Below are 7,736 nucleotides of genomic sequence, written 5' to 3'. Positions count from 1 at the left end.
TCACATGGAAGTAAAATTTTGCTGAAGATAATTAAATACAGCTGCAATAGTACATTGATAGGAAACTGCCAGAGGTTCAAGCATATTTAGATAAGGATGTAGAATAAGCAATATCATTGAAGTTGTCAGTTGGGTCTTAGCTGAGAGCAGAGAATACCAGAAAAATATTTACCTGTGCTTTATTGACTACCAAAGGCTTTTGATTGTTTGGATCATGACAAGCTATGGGCAATATTGCAGTGAATGAGTATTCTAGAGTAAGTAATTGTGCTCATGAGGAACCTGTACATAGACCAAGAGGTAGTTGTTCGAACAGAGTAAGAGGACACTGGAATTTTTTAAATTAAGAAAGGTGTGCACCATGGTTATATTCTTTCACTATACTTATTCAATCTCTATTCTTAGCACATAATCCAAGAAGTTGGATTATATGAAGAAGAACATGGTATTACATTTGGAGGAAGATTTATGCAGATGATACAACTTGCTTTCTGACAGTGAAATGGTTTTAGAATACTGATGAATCATACCAAAGACCACAGTCATCAGTATGGTTTGCATCTCAGTGTAAAGAAAAGAAAAATCCTCAGCACTGGGCCAATAAATACCATCAAGATAAATGGAGAAAAGATTGAAGATGTCAAAGATGACATTTTGCTTGGATCAATCATCAACACTCGTGGAAACAACAATCAAGAATTCAAATGATGTAATGCATTAGGCAAGTGTGCTGCACAAGACCTCTTGTGTTCAAGAGCAAAGATATCAGTTTGAAGACTAAGGTATGCCTGACCTAAACCATGATATTTTCAGTATCTTTATGTGTATATGAAAGTTGGGCAATGAATAAGGAAGATCACTATAGAATTGATGCATTTGAGTTATGGTATAGTAGGAGAATATTAAAAGTTCCATGTAAACTTTCTGGATACAACATTAATATACTGGTGAGTGGAAGTGGGAGAAAGATAGCAATGAAGAGATAGACTGAGTTTGACCACATTCTATGGACTCTGGTCGATCTGTAGATGAGAGAGAGAAGAGGAAGTGCTGGTTGGTCTGAAGTGTGGTAATTTCTGGGGCTAGAAGTTGAGAGTGCAGAATCCAGCTGATATGAAGTGAGGGGAGACACACAAGGACACTCAGACTTGCAGACAGTACCCATTTGATCTAGCTTCAATGGCTTGATCATCAAAATTTGAATAGAGGAAGATAAAAAAAATTAATAAAGGACAAGTTTAAATTACTACACTTTGATGAACTTGACCTATACTTATGGATGTCATAGCTCAAAATACTAAATGAGAGGGAGGAAGTCTTCACATTAAAGATTAAACCTATCCTCTCTGTACACAGGTTTAATAGGGATGGGCAACTTAAACATTGGCTACATAAAATGAGTTGAGGGGGTGGTGGTTATAAAGTCATGAAGTGGCTAGCTTACAAGTTTTCAAAAGGGAATTTAGTTTCAAAGTGTGCAGGGGAAGGTAGAATTCCCACCAAATAGTTTTCATCTAATCTATACAGGTCTTGTGAAAAGAGATGGGAATAAGATTCTTAATGTTTCAATAGTGAGTAATTGTTATCATGACTAATTGTGATGGTCACAACTGTAAAGGTAGAAGTTTTGTAATATAATGGGGGGGAGTAGTTAATCCAACATTCCAGGAACAGAGGACCCTAGGACCACCAAGGGAGACGAGCATGAGCAGAATGTAAGAATGTGTGACCCTATCCAGAGAAGAAGCAATACCAGAAGTGGAGGCAGAGATAATGACATGGAGAGCTAGAGCCACTAAGAATTCTAGACTCATGGAACAAGAAAGACTGTATGCTGGTGGCCAGGAGGCAGTCTTGTAGTATATGCCATTGGGTTGTTTAAATGATTATATATTCCTGAGTGTTTTGTGTCCATCATAAAAAGTATAGGGAATAGAAGCAAATACTGTTGAATGATGATTCATAGAAGGGATTATAATCATTGCAATGAAACGAAATACTATAGGATGAGTGCAAAACTGATGTTCTCCCATGTAAACTATCACTAAATTCACAATAAAAGCTTGAAAAAAAAAGAAGTGCCATGGACTTTCAGAAGAACAAACAAATCTGTATTGGGAGAAGTACAGCCAGAATATTCCTTATAAACCAAGAGGTCAGACATTGTCTCTCATAATTTGGACTTGTTATCAGTAGGACCAGTCCCTAGAGAAGGGTATCATACTTGGTAAAGTGGAGCAAAAAAGAGGAAGACCCCAACAAAATGTATTAGCACAGTGGCAACAGCAATGGGCTCAAATGTAGCAAAGTTTTGAGATTGGCACAAGACAAGGTTTTTGCATAAGGTTTCTATGAGTTGATACTGACTTGAGGGCACCTAACAACAACAAGGCAGTGTTCTTTCACCATACTTATTCAACCTGTATGCTGAGCAAATAATACGAAAAGCTGGGTTCTAGGAAGAAAAACGTGGCATCAGGATTGGAGGAAGACTCATTAACAACCTGCAATATGCAGATGATACAACCTTGCTTGCTGAAAGTGAAGACTTGAAACATTTACTGATGAAGATCAAAGAACACAGCCTTCAGTACGGGTTGCATCTCAATGTAAAGAAAACAAAAATCCTCACCACTGGACCAATAAACAACATTCTTATCAACGGAGAAAAGATTGAAGTTGTCTAGGACTTCATTCTTCTTGGAACAACTATCAACACTCGTGGAAACAGCAGTCAAGAGATCAGACGACATATTGCATTGGGCAAATCTGCTGCACAGGAACTTTTTAAAGTGTTGAAGAGCAGAGATGTCAGCTTGAGGACTAAAGTATGCCTGACCCCAGCCATGGTATTTTTAATAACCTCATATGGATGGGAAAGCTGGACAGTGAATAAGGAAGATCGTAGAAGAATTGATGCCTTTGAGTTGTGGTGTTGGAGGAGAATACTGAAAGTGCCATGGACTGCCAAAAGAACCAATAGATCTGTTTTGGAAGAAGTGCAGCCAGAGTGCTCCTTGGGGGCCAGGATGGCTAAGCTTCATCTTTTATACTTTGGACATATTGTCTGGAGGGAACAGTTGCTGGAGAAAAATGTCATGCTGGGTAAGATGAAGGGTCAGAGAAAAAGAAGAGCCCCAAAGAGATGGATCAGCCAGGTGGCATCACTGATGGCATCAAGTGTGGCAGTGGTAGTGAGGTTGGCCCAGGATTGGACATTGTTTCGTTCTTCTGTGCATGGAGTCGCTATGAATCGGTTCCGACTGGATGGAACCTGACAACAACAACAACAACAACAAGGTTCACTTGCCATCTAAATAAAACAATATTATGTCTGTTGTATAATCTGACATTGCCCAACAAATAATATTCTTAAATAAAATTATTGTTGTTGTTGAGAAAGCCAAATGTATTTCCTGTGAAATGGGGGCAATGTATAGCATATTCTGAAGTGTTTAAAAGCCTTGTATTTCCTCCCACTTATGAACTCATTTCCATCAGATTTTCCATTGTACTGCTTTTTTCATTAAACTTCAGTATGTGTGTTAGGTAACATCAGTAGCTGAAGAGACAATGAAGGGCAGGATATTTGCTTCCTCATCCTACATGAATCTCAAAGACTAACACAGGTGGTGTTGTACTTTATGATGACCCAGTTGAGTATCAGGGAGTCTATAGCCTATGTATGGTATTTTCTCAGAGTAGCCCTGCATGCTTGCTCAGCCATAGTTGTTTTGCAGCTCTTTGCAGGAAGGTCCTGTTGTATGCGGCTTATCTAGGATGCCCTCTGTGTATTCTCTACCATCTTTGATGCAGGCACACAGCCTCTCACTGTGACTCTATCAGTTCACGTGGCTGGGTCATTGTCATTCTATTAGTATCTTGGGAGAAGACGCCCTGAGTCCTATACCTAAATGCTCTAGAAAATGATGATTAGAGGGCAAAGTGCCAGTGAGTCATTGTAGAAAATGATTTTCCTGTAAGTAATAAGGAGAAGTGTGTTGCAGATTATAAACCCAGCCATAGTGCCAAGATACCAGCTATTTAAAGTATACCTGGCAGTTTTTGAAAGAAGAGATGAGCTCTGTGGGGTTCCTGGGTGTTATGCATCCAATTTTAAATAGATTTTCAAGGAGAACATATATGATTTGGTTATTTCAAAGAGTTTGAGGGACTAAAGAAAAATATTTTTGTAAGTGTTTATACTTTTGAATATTTTCTCTATTTGTTCAGCATTTTACTTTTTTTGTTATGCTTTCTGATAAATTTATCTGCTTCCATAAGTGCTTATTAGAAATCATTTTATGGCATTAGAAAACAAATTCTCACCCTCCTTCCTCTCAAGTGCAGTTAACTTCTCTTTGTGATGCTTTTATGGAATGAATTGTACCTGTCCTCCCCAAAATAAATGTTGTAATTCCCTTTAGGAATAGGGTTTTCCTTGTTATGTTAATGAGGAATATTCATGTCGGAAGTGTCTTTAAACAACCTCTTTTGAATATAAAAGAGCAAATTAAGCAAGCAGCAAACAAGCAGAGATGGGGGAGATGAATTTCTTGCCACATGAAGATCATCTAGGATGGGGAAGGGAATAGAAACTAAAAAGAAACCTGACCTTCTCTCAGAGCAGGCATAGAGAGAGACTTCCCTGAGAGATGGCTCCCTGAATTCACACTTCTAGCCTCCCAAACTTTAGGAAAATAAATTTCTGTTTACGACAGCCATCCACTTTTGGTATTTCTATTATAACAATACTAGATAACTAAGGCAGATGGTATCTATAATTTATTTGTATTATAAATGTTTTTATGTAGCTGTAATAAAAACTCATATTTTATTACAATATTAACTCTTAATCTCTGGTCCCATTGAAAGTCTTTCTTCTTCCTGTGGGGAAATTTTCTATTCAATCAGCTCTGGTTAACCACTGTCAGCCATGACTATAAGGTAAAACTGGTTTGTGTAATAAGCAGGTAGTTTCTCTGTTTTTTTTCCATTGTTGTTGTTGTTGTTGTTGAGTGCCATCGAGTCGGGTCCGACCCATAACGACCCTGTACAGGGTTTCCGAGGGTGTAAATCTTTACGGGAGTAGAAAGCCTCATCTTTCTCCCGCGGAGCGGCTGGTTTTAGTCCAAGTAAATAAAAGGTAACAAATCTGTTGTTATAGAGGCAACCAAAACACTTTGTAAGACAGATTCAAATAGGAAGGGTATTGAAGTGTGTAGTGATATTCTTAAATAATATTATTGTTGCTGTTAATTGCCACTGAGGAGCGGGCGGTTGGCGAGTTTGAACCGCCACCCTTAGGGTTCAAATCAACCTTGCAGTCCAGAGCATTAACTGACAGCACCACACTACACACATATATAAAGAGATCTATGAGGAGCTCTGATAGCATAGTGGCTACGCATTGGATTGCTAACCTTAAGGTCAGCAGTTTGAAACTACCAGCAGTTCTGGAGGAGAAAGATGAGGCTTTCGGTTCCCATAATGATTTATAGCCTAGGGAACCCTATATAGGGTTGCTATGAATCTGAACCGACTCCATGACACATCACCACCACCACCACCATGAGGGGACTTAAAAATTTGTGGCAAAACTCCATTATCTTTTACTTTTTTTTTTTTATGAACTTTTTGAAGTCCCTTAATATATTTTTTGTTTGAAAATCTCTTATATGCAGTAATAACTTTTCCATTATCCTTGAAGAGAAACTAATAAAAAAAAAATAAATTTTTCAGAATATCTCTTAGAAAGGAATATCACAGTTTATTTTTTTCTACAGGGCAGTTTACATGACAGTGATTTAACTCTCCATGCCTGTGGATGTTATGTACTTAGTAAAGAAGAGGAAATTCATTAATACCTCTAATATGGCAAATATATTTTAAATCTAACAAATTTTGAGTTTGGAACATGGTGGTGTCAAGGGAGATCATTGAGAAAACACATGGATATGACTGGCATCTGGTTAAGAGCAGTAGTTCTCAAATCTTCATGTTTCCTGGCATAAACTGAGCTCTGAGAGGGAAAACAACGGAATTATTCTTTCTTGGTACCCTAGAATACTGTACTACCAAGTGCATTATGGTGGTTTTATACTTCCTCAAGAGTATTGTTAGCTTATTTCTCTACTACAGTTTTCATGTTTTTAAGTGTACTCAGTGTGGAAGGAATATCTAACTAACCTATTTATAAGGATCATAAAATAATTCTTTTGCTCTTAAAATTTTATTGTTATAAAAAATTGTTCTACCACCTATTGCTGGATGTGTTTTCAAAATTGCTTTTTTTTTTTTCCTTTTGTGAAATAGTCATTTTCTCTTAAAAAAAAAATGTTACTTTGCTTGTCCTTTTTCATTAAGGCAAAAACCCCAAGCTTCCAATTTATCTCCAGATACAGGGCATTTAACCCTAAATCTATCTGCAAAACCTAGTACCAACAACAATAGGGATGGTTTTCCTATACCTATGTGGAACTGTAGTTTAAACTCACCAGCTGCTCCCAAGAAACAGGATCGCTATCAACCAGAACCGACTCAATAGCACTTAAGAACAGCAACAATTAGAGAATAATATTCATAACTACAATGTAAGAGAATTACCAAAAAGATTTAGAAATAATAAATTAGCACTAAAACAATCACGTGAACCAGTTTTCCTAGTTCTAGTCCAATTCTGCCTAAAATGCTTGTTTTACTCCAAGAACATGAACACGTTGTAATAAACATGTATACCCTAAAGAATGAACTCTGCTTTTTTAAAACAGCCATAGTAGTGCTGTTGGTTAGGCATTGGACTACAAATCTCAAGGATAGTAGTTCAAAACCACTAGCCATGCAATAGGAGAAAGATGAGGTTGTCTGTTCCTAAGAAGACTTGTTGTTGTTAAGTGCTAGCAAGTCAGTTCTGACTCATAGTGACCCTGTATAGGGTTTCCAAGGAGTGGCTGGTGAGCTTGAACCACCGACCTTGCAGTTTAAACTGACTTTACAACATAGAGCATTAATCTGCAGCACTACACCAAGACTTACTGTTTGGGAAATGCTATGTGGGGTCACTTTGTGTCAGAATTGACTGCATGGGAGTGGGTTTTTTGTTTGGTGACAGTTTGAGAGGTGCTGTGTTATCAAGAAATGGATAATGTGTGTGTATGTGTATATGCTAAGATGGGCTAGTTATGCTGTCGAAACAAAATAGTCTCAAATTCTCATTAGCTAAGTCATTGAAGTTTATTTTTCTCCTAGTGCTGGACAGCCAGGAATGCTACTTATGACTGTTATTCAGGGACTCAAGCTACAGAGGTTCGATCTCAACTGTGTTTCCATTCCCACTGGGGCAGAGGGTAAGAAAAGTGGTGAATATGGAGCTGGCTCATAAATCTTGGGGCATGGTTAACTTCAATGGGGATATGGTGAACAGTACTAATGATGATGGTAACATGCTGTTGTTGTTAGGTTCCATTGAGTCAGTACCAACTCCTACCAACCCTATGCACAATAGAAGGAAACACTGTCCAGTTCTGTGCCATACTTACAATTGTTGTTATGTTTCAGCCCTTTGTAGTGCCAGTCGGTCAGTGCATCTTGTTGAGGGTCTTTCACTTTTTTGGTGACCCTCCATTTTACTAAGAACACTGTCCTTCTTCAGAGATGGGTCTCTCCTGACAACATGTCCCAAGAATGAGAGATGAAGTCTTACTAACCTGGTTTTTTTTTTTTTTTTTTTTTTTTTT

The sequence above is a fragment of the Chrysochloris asiatica genome, unplaced genomic scaffold, assembly GCF_000296735.1.
Source record: "Chrysochloris asiatica unplaced genomic scaffold, ChrAsi1.0 scaffold00002, whole genome shotgun sequence".
Classification (NCBI taxonomy): domain Eukaryota; kingdom Metazoa; phylum Chordata; class Mammalia; order Afrosoricida; family Chrysochloridae; genus Chrysochloris; species Chrysochloris asiatica.
This window is presented reverse-complemented; position numbering follows the sequence as displayed.